This window comes from Epargyreus clarus, unplaced genomic scaffold, assembly GCF_041222505.1.
Source record: "Epargyreus clarus isolate Ecla_fem2 unplaced genomic scaffold, WU_Ecla_fem_2.2 ptg000035l, whole genome shotgun sequence".
NCBI lineage: Eukaryota > Metazoa > Arthropoda > Insecta > Lepidoptera > Hesperiidae > Epargyreus > Epargyreus clarus.
The window spans coordinates 9,282,911-9,307,459 of NW_027332240.1; positions in this window are offsets into that span (position 1 = coordinate 9,282,911).

The window sequence follows — 24,549 nt, forward strand, 5'->3', positions numbered from 1 at the left end:
TAAAAGTTAGTACTCCGCATTTATGGCCTACCTCAAGGAGGAATCTTTCTTGACTGCAGTTGATTACGGATCTCCATGAGAGGCTGTACCCGATTACCATAAGGTGAACTGCATGCTCCTTTGTCACTTCTACTGACAAAATATGTGTGAGAACTAAATTGGAACCCAGTGTGTCTCTTTCTTATCACACTCTTGATAATAATAGTACACCTATTAGGCGGAGACCTTTAGAGTCAAACCACGAAGGGTTCCTTTTAACAACAGATACGTTTCCATTTCGATTACTATCTTTATTAAAACGTTATACGTACGTTCCTCTACCATAAAAAGTCAATCAACATTAAATTTCACTGCCTTCCTCGAAGTAACTACTCGCTAGTTTATGTCGCGTATATTTTTAATTTCCGGTAGCAAATGAAGATAATAGGGTTCAATTTTTGCAATATTCGAAAGGCATATTTTTGTGGTTTTGCTGCAAACGTGATATGTCGAATGGACTTCTTCTTTAAGTATACTCGGAGCACTATGACATAGTAATCTTCTTCTTTTGTACTAATGAATTTATATTTATCTGCATCCAATTGTATATAAAAAATGGGTTTAGTACATAGATAAAAACATTGTTGAAAAATCCGTGAAATTTTTAAGCAGATCGAACGTGAACTGCAGTTTAAAATCCATATTTTTTGTTTTTCAAATAATTACTTATATATTTTTTCTAAAAAAAATTCTTCTTTATCGTACTTTAGTAATTTTTTCAACGAAAAATTTTTTAACAAAAAAATACAACCGACTTCTATGTCACTACAAAGTAAAAAATAATTGAAATAAATGTTGGTTTAGTACATATTTCTGAATTCGGCGCTTAATATATTTCGTTGTATAACGATGTAAACGGGGTGTCTCATATAAGTGCGATGAGTAATTCGTGTACATACTAGGGGTCGCAATCCGGTATTCGAGATTTCGAAAATACCGGGATACCGGGCCAAATTTAGGTCTTATTAATACCGGTTTTAATTTCACAAAAACCGGGATATTCGGTATTTTCGGTTTTTAGTAAAATAAAACAAAATAAAGTTATAGTCATATAAATTGACTCCAATGGACTCTGGCACAATGCAAAAGTCCATATTAAACAAGCGTTACAATCGACACAACCTATGAAAATCAACAAACATCAGCATTGGATGTCAGGTGAGACTTGGCGTATTGTATAACTTCGTCGGAGAGCTAAAGAAAAGGTTCGATTTGAAATAAAAGATATCTTAAAAAATCCGATGTATAACCCATCAATTTAAACCCAGAACAGTGGCTATTGAGGATTCTGATGGTGTGATTGTTACCGAAATTAAGGAAATCGTCAATGTATGGCAAAATACTTCATATCACTTTTCTCTAATAGTCGACCTTATACACAACATATGCCAAAAAATGATATACAAAAAGAACCATCTATGTATATTCAAAGATGAAGTACGCTCTGCTATTTAACTTATTAAAACGCGACAAAGCCATTAATATAGATGATATTCCTATTGAAGTGTTTCGATCAATGGATGAACTCGAGGTTGACATGTTGCATACCATATGTAATCGCGTCTGGGAAAATGGACAGTGACCACGACACTGGGCCCACACTATTTTCATTACACGTCATACAAAAGGGTCGACAAGGAAGTTCAGTAACTATAGTTTTATGCTATATTTCTTGAGGCTAGAGGAAGATGATATATTTTCAAGATATTTTATAACAATGACAATTATGACAATAGGCGTCAAGAAACAACCCGCCAACACGATCTTCGCTTTAACAAGATCTGCTGTCGATAGGCTTGATAAGATTTGGAGGAACCGCGACATATCAAAAAACACCAAGACAGACCAATATGGTTGTCGCAAGGGCCGATCAGCTGGTGATCTTCTTGTGTACCTCATTCACCTTTGGGAACAAGCTGTTGAGAGCAACGGGAAGGCATTGGCCGTAAGCCTGGACATCGCTAAGGCCTTTGACCGGCTCTGGCATAGGGTCCTTCTCGCGAAGTTACCATCTTAAGGTCTTCCCGAGAGGTTGTGCACATAGACAGCCAGCTTTCTGTCTGAGCGGCATATTAAGGTCGTAGTTGACGGGTGCTGCTCAGACACGGAGCTCATCAACGCTGGCGTGCCCCAAGGGTCTGTATTATCTCCCACGCTTTTTATTCTGCATATCAATGATTTGCTGCTATTAACCGGTGGCATTCATTGCTATGCAGATGCACGGGAGATGGTATGTACACAGGCCGTGCGGACACCTCCCGGACATTCGTGGAAGAAAGCAGAATCCGACTTGTGTCTGAAATCGAGAACTCTCTGGAGCAGGTCTTGGAATGGGGTCGTCTTACCCTTGTTGAGTTCAACCCCATGAAGACACAAGTCTGCGCGTTTACCGCTAAAAAAGCCCCATTCGTCATAGCGCCTAAGTTCCAAAGTACCCCGCTCACCATTGGTAAAAGTGTAGGGATTCTGGGAGTTGACATCTCGTGTGACGTGCAGTATCGGAGTCATTTGGAAGTTAAAGCCAAGTTGGCTTCAAAGAAACTGGGCGTCCTGAACAGAGCCAAGGAGTACTTCACTGGGGGCCAACTCTTTCTGCTTTATGAAGCGCAAGCGAGGCCCCACATGGAGTACTGCTCGCATCTCTGGGCAGGGGCACCACAATACCAGCTTAAACCACTTGACTCCGTACAGAAACGCGCGGTGCGAATCGTCGATGACCCAGCGATCTCTGATCGGTTAGAACCCTTAAGCCTGCGGAGGGACATAGGTTCCCTCTGCGAGTTCTACCGACTTTACAATGGTGAGTGTTCTGAGGAACTGTTTGATCTGGTGCCTAAGCCGCCTTTCCTTTATCGCACCTCTCGCCGAAGGATGAAGTTCCATCCACATCAACTGGACCCGTGGCTGTCCTCCACGGTTCGGTTCGGTTTGATCGTTCATTTTTGCCGCGTACGTGCAAAATGTGGAATGAACTTTCTCCTGAGGTATTCCCTCAGGACTATGACATGGGGCTCTTCAAGAGGGGTGTAAAAAGAGCTCTCCTTCAAAGCCGGCGATGCATTGGCGACTCCTCTGGTGTTGCAAATGCCCATAGGCGACGGTGACTGCTTTCCATCAGGTAGCCCGTCTGCCTTATCGTTAGGTTACATATAAGACTTATGAAAAGTCTAGTTTTTCCTATCCTTCTCTACGCTGCAGAGACGTAGACGATTCGGATGCAAGATCGCCGTAAAATTGATGCCCTAGAAATACTATTCTCTGGATCTACGATTATCTGGATTAGAATACTAAAATATTTCGGCCGCATATTTAGGGACGAGAACTCAGTAGTACGGTTGTAGTTCCGTGAAAGGTAGATGGAAAGAGGTCACGCGGCAGATCGCCTACTCGCTGAACAGACCTTATAAAATCTAGCACACAGTGTTCCCTCGTCGAGTGTTGCCGCAAGGCCAGCATAGAAGGCGGTGGCGAAGGATCGCAATAGCGTCTGTTAAAGGCAGCTGTGGATGACTGACCAGTTGTCATCATCATGCCACGACCACTCTGTCAAGAGTGCACGACTACAGAGATATTTTTTTCCAGCTTTCCGCATATATTTTTATATAATTCATTTATTGATGAATTCGGAACTCATATCGTCGTTAATAAATCATAAACTTCTGTAATTAACTTGGTATTAAGTAATAGGACCTATTTTCCTTCGGAATTCCACTAAATTAACATTACATAGTAAAATGCTTAATAAAAATTAGTAACTTTATCTTAATCTCGAAAATATCGAAAAAACCGGAATACCGGGATTTGTCTGGGGTCAGTACCGAAAATACCGGTTTTGCTTAGATGGTCCGGTATTGCGACCCCTAGTACATACATAAAGAAAAAAATATATACCGGCCGAATTGATAACCACCTCCTTTTTGAAGTCGGTTAAAAATTGGCTCCCTTTTACATCTCGATCATACTATACCGTATACGAAAGAAACTTACACAAAATACCCTTTAACATTCTTCATTGACACAAGTTAAACATTTGGTTAAATTAAATACATGTTTGAAAAGTGAAGTTCAAAACTTTAAAATTAACATGTATAAAATCCAACTCCCCCAATATATTATAACCCCGGGCACATTGAAAGGCTATTCACTTCAAGGGCCACAAAGGCTATTGTCGGCAAGAGCCATTGACTTCACAAAGACGGACAAAGTCGGGGCTTCACCATATACTCGAGGCTTTACGCACTAGTGATGTGCCGGATATCCGTGGATATCCGAGGAAAAAATTTATATCTGTATCCGTTTCCTTTATCTTCAACGGAACTCTTCGTAGATATTGTTATTATTTTAATTTAACTTAGTAGGTTACTTTTAAAAGTATTCGAGACTTTTTCCCGGATGCAGAGGGTAATTTCTTTCCAGTATATTATATATGTTGAAACATAAATAATGAGTTGTTTAGACATACACAGATAGATTCATCGTAATAGTGAGAGACAATTTCAGTTCTAGCAAAAGGTATAAGGTAATGAAAACTAATAGATAGTAAATAACACAATCGGTACAAATCAATCGTCATTTATTAGGTAAACGTATCGGTAAAAATGTGCATGGTGTTACCTGAAACTCCTCCACCGAATAAAAATATTTATTTGAGTTATACATTTTACAAATTAATTTTTGAATATTATGGTTAATTCCTTAAAAGAATAAAAATACCCGTAGCGAACTATTGCACGCCTCATAAGCGAAGCGTTGAGGTTGTGCTCTACTCTCGACATTTCAAAAAAAGCAGTTTTCTCGAAACTGAAATTGATTTTTTGTTATTTATATTGCACTTATAGGTTAATTTGAGTGCACTAATATCAAGTCAAATAATTTATCAGGCACATAAAATATATTTTAATAACATTTTTTTTGTTTAACATAGTAAATAATAATATTAAACATAATCTTTTCTGGAAGTCCGTGTATGGACGGGTTTATGTGGCATCAAAATTGGTCGAAAAAATGATCGTATCGGAATAATTTTTTTTTTAATTATCTAAAGTAACACACGAAATAATTTCTTAGTCAATATGAGCGTTTAATTCACTGTCATTAAATTATTATTTATAAAAAAACTAATACAACAACAATAAAAAAAAAATTGCTAAACTTCTTTAAAATCATTTTTTTTATTGGTTTATTGAATAGAAATAAATAATAAAAAATTTAAAAAAAAAGTCAAATGTAAAATCTTAAGTTGTAACCTCGTGAATATAACTCCATCTGATATCTATAAATGGTACTTTTTTACAAGACACTGTAAAGTTACATTGACTATTGAGGTGTTTTTCTATTTCTACATTATTTATATAATATACACTTTTACAAATAATCAATTTCATTGTAAAAAAAATGAGATTATGAGGCGTGCACTTTTGGATTTTCCAAACTTTTTTTGTTTTGTAGCCGACAAACATCTAAACGGATCCCATCTGTAAATCTACAACAAAGTGATTGAACTCCAAATGTTCATCTTGTAACTATATGCTTTGTGGATTAATATGTAATGATGTTATTAATCTGGGATTAAACGTGCAATACCAGGATTAAAGGATTAGGAGGCATAATATTTAAGCTCTATAGCTCAAATGTGGCATCGACAACGTAAACAATATTGTTAATTATATTTCATTAGAATGAAGCGTTTCAAATTAGTGACAAAATATAATGTTATAATTTGGTTGTATAGATTCTGTAGTTAGTATAATCAACATTATTTTTAACCTCAAATCAGTTTTTAAAACTTAAATCAACATTTTAAAGTTTTAATGAACACAGGTAACTGGCAAATTGACAATAATGGACACTATAAAAGAAATGTTAGAACCTGTTTACGCGGCAAAACAACGAATTGGTAAACCGAATATTTCGGCCGAATATCCGGTTCGGTAAAAATTAAACCGAATAATATTCGGTATTCGGTTATTCGGTGAAACCACTATTCGGCGCATCTCTAATAATTATGTATGAAAAATATATATAATGTATAAAAATTGCTGATAGTAGATATAAACAACGTTTGTTAACATCTTCGTACCATTTGTATGTTAAATCGAAATAAATGAACAAAACTGTTACATGACTCATAAATTAATGTATCAATGTAATCCGAGGGGTAATAATTGAAGTGTTAGTAAACATCGTACACTTAAGACCACAGGAAATGGAATATTCGCACAAACCATAATATTTGGTACACATACGTGCATTAAAACTATTCCCGTCGTCGCAGTTTTAGACTGGTTACCTACTCCAGCTTGAAATGTTGCAATGTTACATAGTATGTACCTGGTCTTATTTTACAGCGTGTTAGTCTAAAATTGTGGAAACTAAATTAGTTTGTTAGTTCATAAGCAACTAATTAAAGACAGAAAAATGATAAACTAAGTCTTTCCGAACGGATAAAAAATAAATTCTAAAGAGTCATCCTTGCATGTTAAAAACGTTCTTCACACGTTATTAACAAATATAAATTCGCCAGAACAGACAACGATCAGAGTTCAGACTCGCACTATCTATTTTGAAGGTTGCGGAACCCTTTGTGGTTTGACTCCAGAGGCATCAGCGCCATAGGCGCCGTTCAGCGCAATGTGTCCCGCTTTGAAGAATGTATGAGTAAGTAAGACAGACTTTCTTATGCTAGGCGTTCCAACTTTGGCAATGCGCTAAGAGGACTCCGGTTGCGTCCCTCTGGAGATCCCGGAGTCCTTTTTTTTTCCGGTCCGGTTTTAGTGCGGTAAGAATCCCACACAACCCCGTGCCGCTCCCACGGCGTAGGGTACCTTTTGAAGGTTTACCCCTTGTACACAAAAAAAAGGCGTTCCAACGTAGTTCTCAAGTGTGACAATGAATCTGTTGCCGACCTATCTATGGACTCTTAGGTTATCTAGGGCCGATTAAAGATGTCCATAAGCAGTAGTCGCTACTACCATCAGGTTGATTGCAAGCACATTTCCTACAATATCAACAATACCACGATTAATTTGTTATGTTTTCGAACTGTTACTTAATCCGGAGTGTTGGCTTAAGCTTTAGCCAATCACTAAACATAATATTTTCAATCCTGCTGTCGTTATCTTCTATATCAAATGCATTTTGTATTACTTTAGTTAAATTAATTATAAACCTTTACTGTATTTTTAGAATTAATGTGTAAAATATAACTGTAAATACTTATTAGTCGTAAGTATTTTGACTAGTCTTAGCGTAAGTAAATTATTTATCTATTCTAGAATTATATTTGCTATTATTATAATGGATGTATAGTAGCTGTGTTCTATTTCTGTAAATATAAATAATATAACACTAAGTTTTTCTACTGTAACAAAGTAATATATAATTATTTAAATGCTTATTATAATCACGTTATAACGTAACTGCTATCAAATATAACGGTATTCGTTATTTTAAATTTCGTTATAATTGTTTCAATTTAATTGTAATGTATCACAGTATTTTTGAAAAGCTTATTTTTCAACATTTATTAATGATGAAATTATTATACTAAGGCGATTAAAACTAAAAAAGTATTGACAGAATAATTTTTCATTGACATATATTTATGTTGAGACTAAATTCCTAAATAATATTGTGTATACCTCCTCTGAAGTAGTGAAATATAAATATAATCTAACTATTAAAAGAACTGTTATTTCAGCAATATTTTTCTAAAAATACAAATTAATGGTATACCCATTTTACTGTTAGATACCCACATCATTCATGTATAAATAACATTTCAATCCCCGACTGATGTCAAACAAACTTTCTAAGATGTATATTTTCTTGACTAAATATATTTTATTCGATTGTACCACATAATCATAATCATTGTTAAAAATATCAAACCGATATTTGGGAGTACGTATGAACCATTTTTTTTCTTTAGGATCTTCAAAGAAATTTCGGATTCGTTCGAAGCTTCTGATAAAAAAATATACGATTAAACTGGACTTTGGACTTGGAAACGGGTTTATGTAATCAGAAAAGCTAGTCAAAGCTTTTGTAGGTTTATTGGAAAATTAAGTAACATTGTTTGTGATAGGATGAATAGCCACTAGGAGTGATGGATAGCAATAAAGCTGGTCCTACTTATTATAATTAAAAAGCAGATGATAACTTTTTCCAAAAAACCTATGAAGGGGTATGAAAATGCCCGAGTCAGGTTGGCCTCTAACCCGGACACCCTTCTACCAATCCGCATGACATAAAATATTAACAAATTGAAATGAAATGAAATATATTTATTTTTTATAAGCCTACAAAGGCACTTACAAATTTTCAGCTAAAATATTTTTTCTTAAACTACTACCGGATTGAAACGCGACCCCAACTAAGAAGATCCAGTAAGAAACTGAGTAGGTTTATCTTTTTTTTTTCATAATATCTTTAAGTCTACCTCCATTCCGTGCTCCCAAATACCACACTTAGATGTAATACCACATGTGATTGTTATTCTTATACGTGTACTTACCACTTATCTACCCACATGTCTTCTGTACAAATAAATTACTATGCGAGTACTAATTTGTTTCATTTTTATATAAATTACCCTAAGCTATATATAAGGGCTACCCCTTTGAACGATTGCATATTAAAATGCATGAATTAGCAAAAGTAACATTTCAAATGTATCATATAAAGTTATGTATTACAAATTAATTATGCTTAACGATGCAGGAAACGATCAAGAGGAAACCTACACGCTTGAAACATCTTACTTACTTACTTGACTTACTTATCCAAAGTGTTTCAACTTAGTCCTCCAGGTGTAGCAATGTATCTATGGTTCGACCTCAGATAGGACTTTTATCTAGGGTTGATTACAAATGTCCATGTGAGAACAATAGCCTCTAACCATCAAGTGACTGCATGCACATCTGCTACTCCTATAATACAAAAATAAAAAAATGTAACAATTACTAATACTATAACAACATAAAGCAACAATTATTGTAACAGAGCATCCGCGATACAACCATAAAAGGTTAACGGCTCAATAAATCTGATGGAATCCCAGATTACTTCGCCGACTGTAATTCTTCAAGTTTCATGACACTTTAATGGCTGGTCTTGGATGCGTTTGTATGGTCATAGTGATAGCGATTACACGAGCGGTAGCGGAAGCGGGTGCGGAAAGTTAGAATAAATGTATTTTAAACGAAGTTCGGAGCTCGACCACCTTCACACTATGATTGTTAATATTAAAATGTTAACTGTGAAATTTAAGTGGCAAACAAGTATACGGCCCAAGTAGTGTTAAGTAGCCACTGCAGCCCATGGGTTTTGATAGATATTTTCTAAGTAAATACATAATACCAGTAATAGATGTGGTTGCTATTAATCTAATCACGTTTTATTTCTTATTCTGGTTTCTTATGTGGTTAACAAGTTTTCATGAATATTTCTAAGCAATTTAACTTGACCAAGTATCTAGTAAACACATCAATTTAGTTTAAAAATCGTTAAATATATCGTCCTCAGATAGGCATCGATGTTGTATCGCGTTTTTCGAAAGATGTTGCTACATTTAAAGGTGGTAAACCCTTTGTGGTTCGACTTTAGCGGACCACAACACCTATTTCTACCCAAAAACAGCAGTGTATTATAATCAGGTGGACTGCATGCTCGTCTGCTACTCCTATATTATAAAAAAACATCATGCTTGGAAGCTTGATGTTTTTTTGAAAAGTAGCTGCGACCCGCGTTCCGCTTCCAAAAAGTATCTAAATCGTCGATCACCGGTTCTAAAAGTAGCATGTCTGCTACAGCCCTTAATGACAAATAAATTCGAAGAAAATTAACTATCAAACAATACGTCTAATAATTAAATAGTCAAATAGCCATTGTAAAGGATGATCTTATAGTCAAATATTCCAGCCATTATAATTGCCTTAGTAATATTAATAAAGGCTGAATAAACAACAAATTCAACAAACAATAATAGACATGATTGTTAGTCCAATAAAAGTTACAAGGATTGTAAATTGCCAGCTCCAACTAAATTAATAGATCCCAGAGCTTGAAACATTTACTGAAATCGTAACAGTTGATGGATCGACCTACGTGTCACACATATTCGTGTCTTGGGACAAATTACAAGTAAAGTAGGTACATGTGATAAATGTACGTGTTAAATTAGTTGAAGCTCAAAACCTTTCAACTTGAGTAGTTAAATTATGAGGGATTTTGATGAAGTTTGGTTCTTAAGTTTGCGACATTTGTGGCGATACAATCGCAGAGATTTCGTTACAGAGGCAATGTTGTGACGTCACCCACCACTATACCCCTTGTCATCAGAAATAGTCGCGCGATAGTTGCGATGTAGACCTAAGTCCACGCGCGCTATTGAATCGCTTCAGAAAATCACTGTTTGTAAATCACTTAGGATAAATAGATTAGAATTTATTTTCGGAAACTTACGGTAATATCGCGCTCCGATAACGGAAGTTGCGTCCTTAATATTATTGAAAGTTGTTTTTTCATAAAATAATATGCAAAACTTTATAGAAAACTAATAATGACAAATATTGTTATAACAATGAAACACGTAAAAGTATTTAAATGTCAACTTACATTCCGAATAAAACTAGTTTTATATGGAGTTTCTTTTGTATGGCACTGATCGCAAACCATTGTATTAAATCGCTCCGCATCATTAAACGCTATAACTACACCCATACATTAAGGTTTTATCATGCTTTATGTAAAAGAGTAATTGAAAAAGTTTTTATTGCACTGGATTTGTATGGGACAGCATTTTAAGTTGCATCCGATTTACTAGACTTGTTTTTGGACAGCTTCACTAATTCGTCTCACCGTGAGATGGTAAGCGATAAGCGATATACTATTTAGTACATAAAACTAATAAGAGTTAATTTAAATTTAACTCTAATAGTCTCCGATTCCACTGGAACACAACTTAAAGAGGCCAGAAGTATACTCTACCATGCTACCAGGAGTTTTTACGTTTCGACAAATATGACTGTTTTGGTATTTGTTTACGTATTGGCCCATACGATTTCCTAGTTCTACATAATCCGCTAGGGGCTCTGATTGGATTTTGAAGGGTACTGTCCAATGTTTTGACTACAAAAATTCTAGTAAGCAAAAATTGGCAAAAGTCAATCTTTGACAGGCAAATTTCAATAGATTGATAATTAATAACGGGCGCTACACAACACATTCCACAAGAAACAGGATTAGAGCGCGTCCTGCGAATAGTACCTACTAATAAATTCATATTATTTTTAGTATATCTTAATTGAGTTTATCGCTTATCGCTTGCAGTATTCCAAGAGCCTCATCAGTACAACGCTGATTTGGCTAAAAGTAGAAATATAGTGGAATTCCAATATGGAGACTGGTATTTTCAGCTATTTTCACTTATTTTCGACGTTTAATTTTGGTACAAATATTTATTACACTCGTGGTTATTTGCAGCTTTTATTGGACTTACTATGTAAATAAAATGTAATTCGAATTTTAGTATTATGAGTCTCTTATTCATATTAATTAATTAATTTTAACAAATAAGCTAAAACCGCAACAGCATTTTTGGAAGGTGGTAGAACACTTAGTGGTTCGTCTCCAGCGGCACCACCGCCACGCCTATTTCTGCCTCATAATAGCAGTGTTAAACGCTGCTGTGTTTTGGTTGACTGGAAGACGTATTTTTCCGAAGCGTTCTAGATTAGCCCTCAGAGGTAGCGGCGCGTCTGTGGCCGACTTAGTAGGAGTGTCTAATCCTATCTGGGGTTGATTACAGATGTCCATGGGCGTAGTAGCCCCTTACCATCAGGTGGACTACATGCTCATCTACTACTCCTATATTATTGAAAGCATATTTAGCATATAACAACAGTGTTAAGTGCTGTGGTATAATTTGAAGTGTAGAGACGAGGAGTCTCAGTGTTTAACTCCTCAGTAGAGGAGTTTAAACCTTCCTTTCTTCATAAGATTTAAGTTGCGTTACTACTCCTGAGGACTACGATGGTCGTAGCGGGCATCCACTTATTTCCATCAAAACGCAGAACTGCTTCACCCTAGAAATATATGTGCCGGTGGTGTCTCCCTGGTCGAACCATCCTGCCTATAGCACATAAAACGTTTCCTATAACACACCTGTGGGATACGCATCCACCAAACGGGCGGATGGCTTTGATCCCACAGCTGGGACAGACCAGAGTCTGGACGATCGAATCTCTAAATACGATGTTTGAACTAGCTGTAGGTCAAACAGATCAGGCACATACACGGCACGTACCTTGAAACTGCATACAGCTTCGATAGTTCACAAACTCGTGGTTGATGATGGGTTCTGGGATGACGAGGTTCGAAATTTTGAAAATAAACGGATTTGTTGGCAGCGCGCGCGGGTTCGATCGGAGTTCGGTTAGGAGACGTGAATATGAATGTTGACGTTTGTGACGTGTATAACAGGTGAATTGACTGTCATCCGTCACTGTCATGACCGTAGACGAGATTAGAACATCAAATTAGGATTTATATTTGATTGTAAACAAACACTTTACGGTAACGGAACAACACCTCTGCCTTTTATTTACTCTGTGTTTTTCTAACCTTTAAAATGACGTATAATGGGAATGAATTTGAAATTAGCTGAAATTGTAACATTCGAATCGCGTGTGTATTGTGAATGCCACGTAAAGGAACATAAATCTGCATAATGTGTCAGATAAGAGTTTTTTAGTCACGGCATTGTGTTTGTGTTGTACTGAAGGTCCTGTACGCATGATGTCCGAAGTTTCGGCCGAAATTTCGTGCGAAGTTTCGGGTAATGGTAGATCTGTTCTGTATGTAATCCGATGTTTCGTATCCTGGTTCAGTTACCGATGACTGTGTGGTAAGTGGGCACTGCCATTCATGGACATCTATAATCAACCGCAGATGGCATTACAGTCCTATCTGATGTTGACCAAAAATGAGTTGCTACCACTGACTACCAAAGTAAAACGCTTCGAACAAGTTTTTTTTTATTGTTAACGTGCTACCTGATGGAAAGTAGTCAACGCCGCCTATGGACATTTGCAACACCACAGAAGTCGCCAATGCATCGCCGGCTTAAAATTAAATGCTCTCACAATAAAATATAAATCCTTGTCTAGGGCATAATCCATGTCTACATCCCTCCTTTTACCTTATGTCATGTTAAATTGAGTAAATTGAAGGTAAGTGCAGGTTCCCTACCTTCCACAATCCACATGATAATACCTAGGAAGACCATAAAGAGTTCCAGGTATAGTCCGCGCCAAACTGCTAGTCCGCTCTGAAGTTGTTGCGAGCAGGTGTACACAATTTGCTATAGCGACGCGATTCATTTCTATATTCAGAGCGGACTAGCAGTTTTACGCGGACTGTACCACCTTCAACATACCTTCAACATGACATTCAAGTAAATAGATGCCTAAAAATGCCGTCTATTTATACTCCATGTATAAACATGTGTCAGCATACATAAACCATGCAACAATTTATAACAGATTATTTTATAACACGCATACTTTAACACAAAACAGATTACCGCGAACAAGATAATTAGTCATTGGAAAATTTCTTTAACGCCACGAAACTCATGATGTAGGTACTCGTAGGTACGTATGTGATTATTTTTATACGTAGACGTAAGCTGGAAGACCTTTTGCGTAGAATATGTTAAAGTAAATACATAATCATAAATTTATTTACAAAAAGAATGTTTAAAAAAGGTCATTTTATATTTTTCTCAGAAAAAAAACATTTAATACCATTTCATATAATACCAAGGAGTTGAATAAAAATAATCCGCCATATTAGATTACGAATGACGTGACAAGCTTATCATGCGTTGTCATCAAATCAAATCAAAATCAAATCAAAATAAAAAAATAGTAAAATTAAAAAAAAATGTAAAATTAGTAAAACTCAGTCAAAAAAAAAAAGTAAAAAAAAATTAGTAAAATTCAGATTTGACCCATTTATACGAAGGAACTAAGCAAGCAAGTTAAATAGAAGCTTATAAAATACAAGCGCAATCTACTGTAAGCTACATATTAACGGTTAACCGCGGGGGAGGCTAACCGCACGACTAGCGTCTCATTTTGTGGCAAGAAGACCGTACAATCACAAGTTGTTGCGTATTAAACAGGAAAAGTTGTAAGTCGCACAATTTTTTTATTATATAGTAGCAGACGAGCACGCAGCCCATCTGATGGTAAATGGCTACTGCCGCCCATGGACCGTTAGTGCGTGACGGAGTAAGATTACTCTAACTGCACTATATGTAATGATAGTCTTAGATTGTCGCCACTAATCTAGGGCATTTAAGCTCCATTGCAGCAGTTAGTCGTAACTGAGGAACAAAACAGACCTACACACGTAATGGTTATCGTACAAACCCATAAATGTTAGCTTAGTTAATCTATACATTTATGCTAGGTCTAACGATAATTGGTACTGTAGTTTGGTAAACAATTATCCGGATTGCAACAGCAGTGGATAGCTTACAGGTTTAGTAACTCGGCATCTCATTCGGGGGTCCGAAAATGAAATTCCAGGCAGGCACCTCATTTTTTTTAAAGTTATGTGCGTATTAGCAAATAATTACCCGGAAAATACCCGTGCCCAGTGGGACAGTAATGTTTGACGTAGAAACAACAATAGCAAGGGAAAGCATTTTTACAGGGTACATTTTACTAGCGTCTCCTATAACATAAAATATTTTATTCAAAGTATATGCTTCATATAAATCTTTTGGAACGTCAGTAATCTACTACCTTCGTAAGGTGGAGAAGAAGCGGCGAAAGAAACTCCCTAGCATTCTTATTTTTTTTTTTATAATATAGGAGTAGCAGACAAGCATGCGGCCCACCTGATGGTAAGATGATAACTGCCGCCCATGGACATATGTAATCAACCCCAGATAAGATTATATATTCCTACCTGAATTCGGCCACAGATGCGCCGCTACCCCTGAGGACCGAGCTGGAACGCCTAGGAAAAGTATGTCTCCCTTACCACACCCTTCTTAATTGTTTGAGACTAAAATCTTAATTGCAGATAATACTCATATTTGATAATTCAGTTCGCGTATCAGCCAATCAATGATCCAATCAATCTGTTTACCAATCAATAAATCAATCAATCATGTGTACTGACCCCACAACGTACTAAGGTACGCTTGATTGAGTTAACGGTTACTGAGCCGCTTGTGGTTTGATATTCAATCAATCCATACAATTACTATCAATAATACAATAAATAGCTATTAGGTTACTGATAACAATGTTATTTATTAAGATTTTTACCCGACTTCAGAGGGTTTTGTTTTTCGAGCGAATGTATGTCTTATTCTGGAACGCCCTACAGTGCAAACGGGTTAACGGAGCTTAACATAAGAAGTGTCCTTGGATTTGCCTAAATTGTGGGAGGAACATATAAACATAGGGACATATTACTTCCTACCTGGTACACTTAAATAAACCCTTTGAATTTTTTTTAAGAATTTTCAAGCGTGCTAGTTTTCTCACGAAATTTACTTAATCTTTAAGCAAGTGATAATTATTTTCTAATAAACACATACTTTCGAAAATTAGGTTCATCTCTTTTTCTAGCAAGTAAAGAATTATGAATTATAAAATCTTAGATTTGAATCTCGGACTTCTCGCTGAATAGGGCGAGCTTCAAACCAGTAAGCTATGTCGACTCACAATCACACATTTCATTTCGTTGATTACTCAATGCTAGGCTTATGTAATTTGCCATTTATCCCGAGAGTAGGCGTTATTGTTCCCAGATTACTAATAACAGGTCTAATTTCGTGGTTAGCTCACACACATTACTTGGCTCGGTGACTTATATTGCTTGCTAAACAATATTGTAATAAGTCCAAGAAATGGTTTGCTAAGTTAGTTTATTACACGAATAATTTAACTTACGTTAAATTACATATGACTACAATAGAGTTATTCTAATTGAAATACAATATTCCTCTGAATATATATGTGTTTATAATATAAGTAGCAAACCAGTATGCAATCCTCCTGATAGTAGGTGATATCTTCAACCCCAGATAGGCCTAAGGTCCGCAACAGATGCATCGCTACCCCTGAGACCTGTTGGAATATTTCTTATTAGTTTTTCTTCTTTTTTTCAGATATATCTAAGGGGAGTAGCTAAAGCTTTCTTGTGGTGGTCCATCAGCAGTAACGCAATCGTGGTTGACAAAAAAGGTTAAGAAAATTTTCAATACCCGATGTCCGGAACTCCCTATGTCGGCGATAGAAAAAAATGTTCTCTTTGAAGATTTTTTCTATTTTTGCCTTTGCTAAGAAAGGGGTCTTAAGGGATCTCCTAAAGCTAATCTTATATACACCCATGTATCATGCAATCATGAGCATATAACGTTAGAGCTAACGCTGGGTACTTTGTAGCAACAAATTTAATCTCTCCATCAAAAAGATGTTACCAACACACATCCACTCTAAGATCCCAAGGGATACTCCCGAAAAGGATATTCGTGTACCAAGAGTACGATATTAATGGGCGGATCCGATACCTTGTACCTTAACGGAAAACTTTTAGAGGTAAAACATTGAATTTAAGGAACCACAGTGGTATGATAGAACTCAATTACAAACTACATGTATGTGCTATGTTTGGGACTATTCGATCTATTTCGGCCCGATTATGAAGTAATGTTTGTGATGAGCAGCGAGTATGGCGAGTAGGTTTGTGGCAACTGCATATATGACAAAATGTTTGTAATAAACGTCAGGTTTGACGTTAATTATAAAGAAACGTTATTTATGACAACCATTATGACAAACTGTATGACAAGCTATGTTGATGTCGAACAGCGTTCATGACAAATAAGGTTGTGACAAGCGGCATATATGTTAAACAATTACTAATAGAGTTTTGTACGGCAAACTATGTATGCGAGGAACTACATATATGACAGACTATTTTATAATAAACTGCGTGTTTGTCAAACATCCCGTGTACATACTACGTTCGTAACGAATTGTACGTTTGGCGAACATGTTTGTGACGAACTACGCGTTTGTCAGCGTGTGTCTGTAAAAGTGTATGAAGAGCCTAAATCAGCCCAACTCCGTGTATAAACAGCTTTAGCCAATAACTTGAATTTGAATAAATAAATATTACCTTAGTAAGCGGAACTAATGGAAATCTGATGTGACGATGATTGATGTTATTCTGATCTAATATTGTTGAAGGGGAAAGCTTGGAAATTTGATCTAGGGTAACCCATTCAATGAATATTTTTATTATATTGCGAAGTTATAATTTAATTCCATGCATGCTTAAATGCCTAAAAAAGCAGTAACAGCCTAGTAGTTAAGAAACTCGGCCTCTTGATCGAGGAGTCCGAGGTTCAAGCCCTAGGCACGCACCTCTGATTTATAAAGTCATGTGCGTATTAGAAATTAATTATCACTTGCTAAAACGACGAAGGAAAATATCGTGGGAAACCTACATCCTGAGAAAAATCGTTAAAAAAATTACATACCAATACGCACTTGACCAGCGCGATGGACTATGGCCTAATCTTTCTCAGTCTGAGAGAAGACCCTTTCCCAGCAGTGGGACAGTAATGGATTGATGATGATACTTTAATGAAAATTCAAATTTACAAAAAACCTGAACAATCGACAAACTACTACATTACTGCAAGATATTTAGCATAACATTGACATTTGACATTTAAAAGGTGAGTGGACTTCTGACAGCTGATGGATCTGAAAGTCTAAAGAATTCGTCAAATAAGGAAAGCTTACTTATGTGACCGACTTTAATCTCACAGTATGTGTTTCAATCACATATGTCTGTTCATAGGCAGTAATTATATACCACAAGATGGATTACATTCTCGTAAATACCTCTACAAAAAGTATATAAAACGAATCAAATCAACCATCAAAGGAAAACAAAATAAATACAGGATTGTAGGTCGAATTAAATCACTGTATCAGTCCGAAAATCAGGTCCAAAATCGAGAGCAAGGCCGGTTAATTTGTTATTAAGTCCTTATGAATATATAACCGGGAACGGTCAAAAGAATTCTAATCCGGTGATTTCGACTTCAAAAGAACGCGAGATTGCTAATAAAATGGATACGGGGAAAAATACAATTGGGAAAGAATTACCCAGGGTATTATGACCATGCGGTAACATTTGCCGGGATATCCCTTAAAAGATTGGAAGTTTCAGGTGGAATAGGATAGTGTCGTGGCTCGGTCTTAAATTACCAGACCGGAGGTCGAATTTAGATGGACGGTAATGACAAACCAACATTTGGCGCACGTTTTTTTTGTTATCGAGGGGGAACCTTCGAAAAGTACCCGGTGCAGTGGGAATGACACACAGTTATGTGGGATTTTTACCGCACTAAAGCCCCCCCGGTGGCCGTCCTAGGCGTTGCTAAGAGATCCGCGATCTCCAACAGAACGCAACCGGAACGCAGTCCTCGGAACGCATAACCCCTTCGGGCTCCACTCAGGTGAGTTCAGGGCTCGCCACACCGTCTGGTGTTCACGACGCTATGCGACCACACATATTGCCGTCTTTCCCGGGGTCGGGTTCGATCTCCCACTCTCGCTGCCCGCAACCCCGGAGCCCCCATTTAAGCATTTGGCCCACCTAAAATAGATTTAGGGGTCAAGTTGAAGTTTTAGAGCCCCCGCAATTTACGCATTTTTTTATTGGGCGATAGTCTGACAATCGGCCGATGAATTTTTGTAATGTGCTACTGCTTACATACTTCTTCATAGCAATCTTTCGCCCGATAAAACCGGAGGCTTTTACAGATTTAAGATGGGATGAGATCTAGAGTCAATTTTAAATGTTGCAAGCGAGCATGCAGCACATCGAATTGAATACTTACTGCTGCCGAAAGAAATCTGCAAATAACTCCACATACAATAGGACTCTACTTGAAGCAGATCACAGAAGCATTGCCACACCTTAGGACTCTGTCCTCCACCAATTTACACTGAATCAACAATACAATAAATAAAATTCAACATTCTGTAATCCCAATCCACACCTAGCAGTGGACATAAACAGTATTATAACCATTTTCCTCATTGCAAATAAAATTACCCGTTGTTTTTAATTTCCCATTAATCAATTCAGTCAACCCTTTCGTCCTCAAGTTTAGAGTGAATATGGCTGTCCTAGTGATGTCGGTCGAAATTTTAATTTGCGTCTGTCTGTTGCCTGATTGGGTGTAATAAAGGCTCCAATCACGCGTCACGCATCGGATTTCAAATTAACTTCGGTATACTCGTTATTATAGTATTATTTGCTGTTTTTATATGAAATTGAAGTAGCCGCGACCAGCGAGGGGTATGATTATAAGTAGTTACATAGTCTACTATTATTTTTTACTTGTGGTGTGTATTACAATGTAATTTCAAAATTTCAATTCAATTTATTTCAACATTCATTTTTACGAAATGAGAATGAAATGAGAATGAAATGAAAATGAAATGAGAATGAAATGAAAATGAAACGAAAATGAAACGAAAATGAAATGAACATGAAATGAACATGAAATTAAAATGGAATGAAAATGAAATGAAATGAAAACGAGATGAAAAGGAAAAGTGGCAATGGCTACCTAAACCGACAAGTATTGGAAATTGGTGAAATGTGCATTACAAAAAGTATACCAAAAATTTGTATTTATGAGTATTCCGGTCAGCAAGTCTTCAAAGGCCTCACTAGATCATCTTAAAGTACAGACAATACATAAAGATGACATTAATATAAAGTGGTTTTCCACCTCACTTGCTTCAGTAATAAGTTTTCTATGTGATAGGTGTAAAACACCTTAATATTTAAATTAATGAATCTAAGCTTATTTTTGGATTTAAAACTTCTTTAGGTATGGTGAGAAGTTTTTGTAAAAAAATATGGGTTCGCGTCACCAACATGTTAATAGAAGATCACTAGCTATAAGTATGAGGTGTTGTGCTTCGGTATTCCATGATTTTCTGCAAGTATAGAAAGTACTGAAACTAGTAATATTAAAGTTAAAAATTAATTTCTGATGTAGGCATCTAATTATATTTTTATTGATATTCCACCTCTAAAATAAGAGATGAAAGCTTATTTAAAAACCCACTGATTTTACATAAGAACGAAAAGGTACATAATAAAATTTTATATCACGGCGTGCGTAAATGGACGTTTTACGCACGCTTCGCGTGCGCAAAACCCCCATTTCCGACCCCGTAATATAAAATTTTATACAACACGCGGACGAAAAATGTTTTTCTGACTCGTGTGATTGCAGTCCTCGCCTGCGGCTCGGCCTGCAAACTCACACTTGTCAGAAAAAAATTTTTCGTCCTCGTATTGTAATGTACTATTTTATACTTATTACAATTTCTTTGAAAATATGGATGATAAGGGGATCAATTTCGAAATCCTCTCTAATAATTTATGTTCTACAGTCGCCATTTTAAATTACAATTTGTATTGAAATGTTATACCTCCATACCATTATCCTTTGGTCATGCCAAAATCCGAAAAATCCGAAATTCGTAAGGGGTAACAATCTGTCAATATTTGATTTCAATCCGAGCGTGCTTCAACCCCGATATTCACCCTTACCCCTCACCCCTATACACCTTCAATGTATAGCTATGTTTAATAACGAAAAATTAAGTTTCATAAAGGTGGTAAGACCCTCTGTGGTTCGACTCCGGCGGCACCACCGCCACACCGATTTCTGCCTAATAACAGCAGTGTTACGCACTTCTGTGTTTTGGTTTGAAGGGTGTGGTAAGAAAGACATATTTACCTACTTTTCCGAGACGTTTCAGCTTAGTCCTTATGACTAGCAGCGCATCTGTGGTCAACCTCAGGTAGGAAATGAATCATATCTGGGCTAGATTACACGTACATTGGCAATACCCAATTACCGTCAGATGGACTGCATGCTTTTCTCCTACTTCAAAAAAAAACTGGAAACTTCGAAATAAAATTGTATAAAAACTCATTTATTTTTTATGAAACAGAAAACAGTATGAGGCCACGGGCTTAAGGTATTTAGCGTTTATTAATCGAAAAACTTTACGACATTTAAATTTCATTTTTACGCCTCATTATTCCAAACCTTGATATACGATTTGATAAACAAATAAATTGCAAACACCCACTAAGCGTTTCTTTATGCTTCAAACAATAAACCCTCGTCCAAATCCACGAAAACAACGTTTTAAACGCATTAAACGCCAAGCCGCGGTCATTAATCGTTTGTTTTCAAAGCGAATGGAAATTTATTTGAGAGTTACTTTTTAAACTCGAAACAAAGTCGCTACGTTTTGTAATTTTGTGTGAAATATTTAAGTATTTAAACCGCTTCGCATGCACGGTTTCTTGTCGCCAATCATGTCTGATACTCAGAGAGCTCCGGGTTCAATTCCGGTATCGCAAACATCTAAAAAAAATGTATATGTTCGCGTTCTATCTTAGTCCTCAGTTTTTTCTGTAAGCCGTTACACACAGGCTTTATTATGTTTATTTTTCACTTTTCACAAATGCAGTAAAAATATCAGAACTTTGCATTTATTCTTGTATTATCTTGTGACATGTAAGATCACATGGAAAATTACAAAGATTTATCGGGCAGATTTTAATCGCAGTGACCGAATCTGTATATGGTACTATTATAGTAATCAGTGGCAAAGAAGTGGACGGATGGATGGACCTGTTTTTTTATATTTTTTTTATTAGCATTTAACATATCTTTAATTAATAACTGTTCGCTAGCAAATAATTTTTGTTTACTTTTCGGATTTCCCAGTATATACAACTTAATTTTCTAGCCACTCGTTTTCTAGTTGAGTTTAGTAAAAAAAAAATAGTTTTTGGAACAAATAGTAGGGCATCTGAAGGAATCCCCTATAGGCCCTAAATACGTTTTTTATGGTTATATCCATCAGCATTGGTTTACTTAAATGCACGTTTTTCGTAGCGTCAATCTATCTTTTTGAAGTTAAATCTATTTAGCAATAGTACAATTCGAGATAAAGTCAACTTTAATCTTGAAGACTCTTTCTACACAGCCTCACACTAGGATTCCCTGTATCGTGGGTGTCATGAACACACATAGACACATACACAAACACTCAAACCAAGAAATCTAAATTCATAGTTTAAATCTGCATGACCGTAGATCGAACCCAGGAACCTCTGCGTGTCAAACCAGTATGGTGACCGCTCCGCCACGCCAAATGCTTTGTTTCTAAATAAAAACAATATTGTATATGCATATCTAGTTCGAATCTATAGTAACACGACACATGTATTTGTAACTACATGAATGTTAAGTTTTGGCATGAAAACCTCAACCAGGTGTAAATAAAACTCTTTTACTTGAAATTAAGATAGAAAATCCCTTAACATTAGATATGCAAATATTCTAACTCGGCCATTGCACGCCCGCCATCTTGTCGTGACATTTAAATTGCAAATGGCCGAATAATAATTTAAAAGCCAACAATTAGAACGTCTGGAGTATTGTAAGTATAATTTTGCACATGTTTTAATTAATTTTGAATAACTTGTTTATTTGTTTTGTACTCTGCACCCTCTTTCTGTCGTACACGGATCTCTTTCTCAAATATTTATTTAAAATAGAATAGCAAACGAGCATGCAGTCAACTTGATATTAAGTGGTCACTGCAGCCCATTCATATTTATAATTGGAGTCCACTTGAGTTTGGCCACAGGTGCGTTGCTACCCCATTTTATCTTTTGTTTTCGAGGGGGAAACCTTCGAAAGGTACCACCCGGTGCCGTGGAAGCCGCACGGGGTTATGTGGGATTCTTACCGCACTAAAACCCCCCCGGTGGCCGTCCTCGGCGCTGCGTAAAGGACACCGGGATCCCCAGAGGAACGCAACCGGAGTCCTCTTAGCGCGTTGCCCCGTCGGGCTCCGCCCAGGTGAGCATGCCGCTCGCCACACCGTCTGTAGTACCATGCGACCATAGTATGCGACCACACATACCGCCGTCCTTCCCGGGGTCGCTGGCCGGGCTGTTTGAGCTCGCCTGTCCTCATGAGCCTCGGAGATCATTAGGACACACAAGCCCCCCACCACCACAAGGTTGCAGTCCGTTCGAGGGGGGCGTTGCTACCCCTAAGGACTAAGTAGGAACGTCTCGGGCTAGCGGCGCAACTATGGCCGAACTTAGGTAGAAATGTCTATTCATATCTGGGGTTGAGTACAGATGTCCATGGGCGGCAGTAGCTTACCATCAGGTGGACTGCAAGCTCGTCTGCTACTCCTATATTATATAAAAATGCATAGCAAGAATATATTCAAATAGCCTTTTCGCCAAGAAATACTATGCCCGCCCATGCGCTATCTATATAGATATCTAAATATATATAACGCAAAGGTGACTGACTGACGTAGTGATCTATCTACGCACAGCCCAAACCACTGGACGGATCGGGCTGAAATTTGGCATGCAGGTGGATGTTATGTCGTTGGCATTTGCTAAGAAAGGGTTTTGATTAATTCTACCCCCAAGGGGATAAAATAGGAGATGAAAATATTACTTCGTAACGCGAGCGAAGCCGCGGGCAAATGCTCGTCTAGATATAAGCGATCCATTTCCAAGTAAGTCCGACGTTGTCCAACTTTGTATCAGTTAAGATTTACACAACCCCCAGGCGATACGCTTCAGTACATATTGTATGCAAGTTGCATCCGTCTAATAACTTCTAGCTAACTTCAAAGATACGATCCTAAATACATAAATTTAATCCTTCCTACAAATCATATTCTCTATACTGTACTAGTAATATTGCAATTACGAAGGATGAATGTGTTTATGGTTTTACTCAATTGTGGAAATTTACTGCAAGGATTTGAACCACTTCAAAAGAGGAGGTTCTGTCTTCGACCGCTATAAATATAATATGTGTAAATGTATGTGTGTATATATGTTTATGTGACCACGATTTTCCCAAAAACTACTGTTCCAGTTTCAATGGGGTTTTGGTTATTGTTTTATAATAAAAGTGGCAAAAGAACATAAATTACACATAATCATACTTGTCTACTACTGATAGACTAGATATTCACCACCACATAAAGTAAGTCCCATCTGTACCCTTACCATGAGTTTTTACGTTTTCACAAATATGACTGTTTTGGTATTTGTTTATGTTTTGGCCATTCCAATTTTTTTTTATATTATATGGGAGTAGCAGACGAGAATGCAGTCCACCTGATGGTAAGCTACTGCCGCCCATGGACATCTGTAATCAACCCCAGATAGGATTAGATATTCCTACCTGAGGTCGGCCACAGATGCGCCGCTACCCCTGAGGACTAAGTTGGAACGCCTCGGAAAAGTCTGTCTCCCTTACCACACCCTTCACACACACACACACTTCGGAACACAGCAGCGCCTAACACTGCT